This window comes from Vigna unguiculata, chromosome 8 (genome assembly GCF_004118075.2).
Source record: "Vigna unguiculata cultivar IT97K-499-35 chromosome 8, ASM411807v1, whole genome shotgun sequence".
Lineage (NCBI taxonomy): Eukaryota > Viridiplantae > Streptophyta > Magnoliopsida > Fabales > Fabaceae > Vigna > Vigna unguiculata.
This window is the reverse complement of record NC_040286.1, coordinates 22,509,039-22,515,204: the sequence shown is the minus strand read 5'-3', so window position 1 is coordinate 22,515,204 and position 6,166 is coordinate 22,509,039. Positions and strand designations below refer to the sequence as shown.

The window sequence follows — 6,166 nt, the reverse complement described above, 5'->3', positions numbered from 1 at the left end:
CCCTAAGGAATATTACTAATATTTAATAAATAAAATTCCAATTAAAATAAATACCACATTTTTATATAAACTATTTCCCAAAAGCGCGGGAAATTTAAAACAAAGATAGTAACTGTAACATAATTCACAAGTTCACTATCGTTCGGTACAAAAATTAATATAGTCCAGCAATATTAAAGTTACATCAAAAACCAAAATAAAAAAAATGCTTCAAAAACCTAAGTACCCCATGCTCTCCGTCTCTAAGCATCTCCTGGCTCACCTGTCACAACATCTGCTCCCGGATAACCAATTATCCGATCATCGCCATACACACAAGCAAATAGGGTGAGCTATGCACAATAAAAATATAAACAGATATATGAAATAAATATGTTCCCCAACCTTAAATAAGATAATTAAAATTCTCATACTTTCCAAATCATCCAACCATGACCTCATGGTCCTTCATGAGTCATATGCATGAACTAGGTCTTGGGACTTTCCTGTGCTCCCACGAAATTAACTCATTCGTGGTTCAACCCTATGAGCCTATCCCGCTCATAGTCCTGCCCTACAGACTCCTCGCTTGTAGTAAAAACATTCAAGCCTCATAACTTGGACCCTGGCACGCACGTAATCACCATACTATGGACTCCTCGCCCAATAGTAGCCGACGGGAACAAAACAGTTCCTTGCCCATCATGCGCCCGACACATGCAATCACCATACTAAGGACTCCTCGTCCAATAGTAGCCGACGGGAACTCAACCAGTTCCATGCCCATCATGTGTCCAACCACCGAGCACATCCCAGACCCCTATTGGACTTAGTCCTTCAAGCCCAAACACCACACCACATGCATATACATCCTATTCTTAGGATAAAACAGCCAAAACACACTCACAAGCACATAAAAACATAGTAACTCGTATAAACTCGCTTAAGTTAGGCACGCTCGCCCAAAAAAGCCCTCAGCCTCGCTTAGGCTAGCTCACCTCGCCTAAGCGAGCTTAAAATAGTGACCACATCACGTTATCTCGCTTAGGCGAGATTCTCTCGCCTGGGCGAGTCACACCTTCGCCCAATACAACACATAGACCTCGCCTAGACGAGGTTTAGACAAAAACATCATCCCTGCACTTCGATAACTCGCTTAGGCGAGCCACTCTTGCCTAGGCGAGAGTATCCGTCGCCTAAAACCCCAAAACCCCTCTCTTGGACGAGAAATCGCGCTCAGAACACACAGGTCACGTCGCGATCTCGCTTGGGCGAGCCACTCTCGCCTAAGCGAGAGACCAAGTCGCCCAATTCTGACCTTGCTCGCCTGAGCGAGTTCCACGAATCAAACTACTCTAACCTGATTCTACAACTTTCGCTTAGGCGAGATAGACTTGCTTGGGCGAAAGTTGCAGAGTTTGCCTCTGTTTCACGCACATAGACCACCCAAAACAATGCCAACCAAATCACAACCATACCAATTCGATATTTCCTACATTACCAAGCATAAAACAATGAATAACAACCATCAAACATGTTATATAACCATTTGGAGTCTCAACCCTCGAAATTAAATCAGTATTGCCCATGCAAGTGTAAAACCCTCATCCCTCTCATATAATGTATAAAAGACTTTGCATCCAACATCAAACCAACCAGATTTTCCAATCATATCATACATGCCACGAGTTTCACATCCAACAGAATTCAATTGAAAATCACAATGTTCCAAAAATCATAACACACATAAGTAATTTTATAGGCACCAAGGACAACTCCCCTAACCTGGAATTAGTGATCAAAAATTGAGAAGACAACAACCTTGATTCACAGACTCCCTCTTGCTTCAGCCCTTGCACACCCAAAACTCCACTCACACTCTCAATCTGCTAATTATTTTGTAGTTATTTTGTAGTTTTTCAACCCTCTTAGTTGCCCCATTCTGCTAGGTTCTCTACCTAGCCACATTCACTCCAAACCAAATTTAGTAAAAATAAAGGTTAAGTTCTGTCTAGCAAGGTTTAAACTCGTGACCTTCCACTCACAATGCCAAAGCACAACCACTATGCCAATTCACTTTTGGTGATATACACAAATCAACATAAGTTGACATTACAAATTCCATACTCCTACATATTATTAAAAATAAATCGTAAAACAACAACACATAATTGGCATTCATAGGACTCAAACCCAAGTCCTCTCACACACAACAAATACTCTCAACCACTTGAGCTAGTACTTTTCCACGTCACATTAAACAACAATTAATGCCATAAAGGCTCTTTCTACTCGCATTTATTAATTAATTAATTATTTAATTAATTAATTTTCCCGGGTCTTACAGGGGTTGGGAGTGAGGACCGTAGACGGGGCCACCAACCATGTTCTCCCCCAAGTACTAAAGGGCTTCCATGTGTTGCCTCTGAGTAGCCTTAGAAGCCAACCTTGCAGCCTCAATCTGCTGCATAACCAATTGTTGTTGCTCTAGAGATGCTTCTTGACGCTGCATGGAAGCTTCATGTTGCTGTATCATAGCATTCCTTTGTTGACTCACGACTACCGCCAAAGCCTCAATCGCCTTTGCGATATCTGGCATATCGCCTTGAGCAGGAGGATGAGCTATACGAGGAGGTGCCATATCATTGGACACACAGGAGAAACAATAAGTCAAACTTGATTAGACTAAAAACTTAACAAAAACACGACAAGGAAGACACAGCGAAAGATAAGCAAGGACAAGCCCACAAACTCTAAGGAACAAAGGCTTTGCTACCATAAAAATGTGACATCCCATTTAAATAGAATAAATCTATTGAATAAGATATCTTTTTTATAACTTTATAATCTTATAATCTTATAATCTTATAATCTTATAATCTTATAATCTTATAATCTTATAATCTTATAATCTTATAATCATATAATCTTATAATCTTATAATCTTATAATCCTATAATCTTATAATTACTACGCCAAAATTAGGAATAGATAACGTTATTTAGATAACGCTTATTTAATTAAACGCTATGTATTAAAACACATGCTAAAAAACAGCGTTTTATTAAACAAATGCTATAAAAAGCGTTATACATAGACAACGCTTTATTAGAAAAAACGCTATCTATGTTTGTTTTATACTTTTAAAAATAATAATATTTTAATATAAGCTAATAGAAAGCGTTTACAAAGTTAAGCGCTATTTATATTACGTTAATATATAGCTTTTAAGCAAAAAAACGTTATTTATTTTAACATCTAAATGATACGGTTTCATTTATATATTTAAAAATAAATAAATTATTTTAAATAGATGAAATAGATAGCGTTTTATAATCAATGGAAAGCGTTTATGCAGAAGAGCGTGATCTGTGTATCATAAAAAAAATTCTCTCGCCCCATCCAATCTTTCCCATTGTGTTTTCTTTTCATCTAACCCTCGCGCGAAAACAGAAAAGCCTCGTCTCCCACCAGCAGAAGTGGCTATTGTCTGCAGCCACAGCAACCACAGTAGAAGCAGGCGCGTCTCCAACCAGAGCAACAACATTCGCATCCTCCAAGCACAACAACATTGATATTTAGAGTGGGCAATATTGATTAAGGGTTTGGGAAATTCGTTCTTCTTCTCCATCAATTTTTCCAACAACGAACTAGTTCTCCTAGCAACCATTGCACGGTCCTTCATTGAATACCAAATTCTCTTCCTTTCTCCTCGATTTTTTGTATCTTTGTTCATTCTTTGTATTGTTTTTATCTATCTTTGCCATCAATGTGAATATATATGCACTAATAATCGATTATGTAAACCCTCCATGTAAATGATCTATTGTTCTTCTTATACCATGACCGGAGATGTAAATACTAAACTCCAAATACTATTTTTAAATGTACGGTGGGGTTGTGGTTGTGCGTGAGTGAGCGACAGAGAAGAAATTAACCTACCCCTGCAAATTAATATTGAATTCACCTACCCCTGCAAACTCTGCATTTCAATTTTAACCATTTGCTGGAAACCATTTGCAATTCTACCAACTTGATTCATTTACATTCAAAACATTGGCAACCATGGCAGGAGCATTACTATATCACAGTCTGCAAAAAATTGTTTGTAATTTAGGGCTTATTGGAAATGGTTGAGGTAACATTGTTTCTATTGTTTCTTTTTTTTTCTCTGATGAATGGTAAATATTAATTAGGAAACAAAATTTGTATTATTTTATTTTGTTGATGATTATTAATGATACTACTTATTCTGAATTTTGTACACTGAAAATCTGACTGCATTCTGAATTCAAAGATATTAAGCATTCTACCAAAATGCTGGTAGGAATGTGGTAAGGTCCATTACGCTGATTCTCTATTCCGCGAGGTTGGTGAAACGTTATCATCGTCATAAACATGGCGGTGATCGTTCGAATTGTTTACCATTTATACAATATTCTAATCCTAGGCATTTCAACATGGATAATGACCACATGCACCAAAAAGGGTAGAGAAAGAAAAATTGAAGCAACTAATGTGGGTAGAGTGAAGTTGAAGTCAACAAATGTTACTTCTTAGTTCACTTGAAATTGGTGGTATTGATCCACTGCCATGTCTGCGTTACTGAAATCCACGATTCTCCCTATCATCATAATGTAGAGCCAGAGAAATCAGAAACTTCCCTTTTACTGATTTTGATTTTGGTGTGTTCTTATTTTCTGCAGTTTGAAATTTCATCACTACCTGGTATCCTTGAGAAAGTATCCCATATGCTATCTCCTTTGTTTCCTTCATCTGCAGCTCCCTCAAACTGTGACAGAAAACGTTTACCTTCTTTCTTAAACTGTCATTTCAATTAGAATTTGAAGTAAAAGTTTGTATTAAGGTTTAACATGAATTATGCAGATGAAACTAGAATTTTTGGAAAACAGATAAATGAAAATTAAAATGAAAAAGGTTTGTATAACTTGGTCTAAGTTTTGTGAGCTGAATAACAGAAGGAAACCTGAAATGCATACCTGGTGAGCTGAAGAAGCAGTTCCAAATATAAACTCTTTTGGGAAATTTGCTCTGCTTATTGATTTTGCTTTCTCAATTGTTATGAGGACAAGAGTTAGAGAGAAAACAATAAGCCTCATGATGGTTGTTGATGTAAAATGAATCTTTGGTGGTTAGAGTCTAAAATGCGTTGGTTATATTTATATACAGAAAAAATGTAGCTATCTTTGTTGTAAAGGTGAAGGTTGTGGCAGAAGAAGAAATAGACTAATAAACAGAGTGAGTTTCTTGAGAAATCTTTTGTTCTTGGTATTCAACTTCTCTGAGGACCATGCTCATGAATCAGACACAGATGAATTTTGATGGCATCATTGGCATGTAATATTTGATTAGCAAGAGATCTTTCTATGTTCTTCTTATCTGAAAATTGTGTTTTGTGTGTGTAGGAAGATGCAAAAGGGTGTCTTCGGATAATGTTGATGATGAGGAAACTTGAACCTGAGGGAATGGTGCAGTGTGCTTGAATAATAAGGTTACAGTTGCGGGGAAGAGATTATAACTTGTGTTGTTAGCTTAATGCCACACTCAATGTGCCTTTCCGCTTTTATACTTCTCCATTTCTTCAGTATGTTTATGTTATTCGGGTGAGTGGGTAAGTATTTCAACCAGAACATTGAATTAGGCCATAACTATCTTAATACATTTGCTTGTCGTCAAGTTCATCTTCTTTGTCTCTCTAATCCACTTTTCTCTTCACGCAATGATATAAATAATTCAATAGATGCAACATTTGATTCTTGATGTGAATACTTCTGTTTAGAATCCATTAAATATAAACATGTAGGAAATGTTCCTTCATGCATTAATGTTGTCCTTTGAAAGTATTGACTAGTTTTCTGTGTAGTGATAACAAAGATTGGTGGAATGGTACTGATGCCCTTATGCAATTGTTGTAGGAAGAGCATTCATCTTTACTCCCTCGTGGTTGGGAATTAACCAAGCTCAGTAAGAGTACCAAAGTAGGTGAAACATTACCTTGCTAAAGAGTACGAATATTGGATCTAGCCAGAATGCTTTTTAAACAAGTAATTATATAATATGCGTTGATGATATTTAGAAATAGTGGATTCTATGCTATTTATGAAGTATGCTTTTTAAACAAGTAATTATATAATATGCGTTGATGATATTTAGAAATAGTGGATTC

At 36.7% G+C, this 6,166-nt stretch overlaps 1 long non-coding RNA gene across 1 annotated transcript; it reads right to left on the bottom strand.

The window, feature by feature from the left end:
- Positions 1-4,541: 4,541 nt before the first annotated feature.
- On the bottom strand, positions 4,542-5,013 carry LOC114193860. The gene is made up of 3 exons (XR_003606309.1): positions 4,980-5,013; positions 4,705-4,771; positions 4,542-4,603 (listed from the first exon to the last, which is right to left on the bottom strand). It is a non-coding gene; the product is annotated as an uncharacterized LOC114193860 (long non-coding RNA).
- Between the last annotated feature and the right edge of the window lie 1,153 nt (positions 5,014-6,166).